This window comes from Mastomys coucha, chromosome X, assembly GCF_008632895.1.
Source record: "Mastomys coucha isolate ucsf_1 chromosome X, UCSF_Mcou_1, whole genome shotgun sequence".
NCBI lineage: Eukaryota > Metazoa > Chordata > Mammalia > Rodentia > Muridae > Mastomys > Mastomys coucha.
In genome coordinates, this window is record NC_045030.1 from 121,090,310 (window position 1) to 121,090,911 (window position 602).

A 602-nucleotide genomic window follows, 5' to 3' on the forward strand; every position below is an offset into this window, starting at 1 on the left:
TTATTTGGGGTTTGCATTGATTTTTATTTCTTAAAAAATAATTGTCAACATTCTATTGATTTTTAATTGACTTAAGCCCCTGAAGAAAACAATACATGGTGTCAATTAATTTATAATTAATTCAATTAAAATGCAGCAAGAAGTAGTATATTATTAATTTATCTTTTATTGGATATTAGTAAAATTAAATATTTGCTCACTACTCATAATTCCTGTGTTGTGATTTAGAACTTCACATTCTTTTCTTTATTCCTACCTAAGTGGGTCCTTATTGTTTTCCTAACTGATTTGTGGAAATATAGGCCATTTAGACTTCTTTCATATTTGTTGTAACTGTTTTAAAGCATCTTTCTCTCTTGGTTCTTTAGACCTTGTAATATAAGTAAATTGTCTAAAGTATCTCTGGAAGCATATAGGCTGTGAATTATAACTATCAATGAATTTTTTTCCTTTGATATTCAATTTCAAAATTAGAAAACAGGAAACTTACAAATCCCATTGAGCAATAGGTTTGAAAAATATTTAGATTTTAAGTTAGTATTTAATAGCTTTATAGTAAACTTTTTGTTTAAAACTTATTTTGGTAAAACTCAGGAACACTC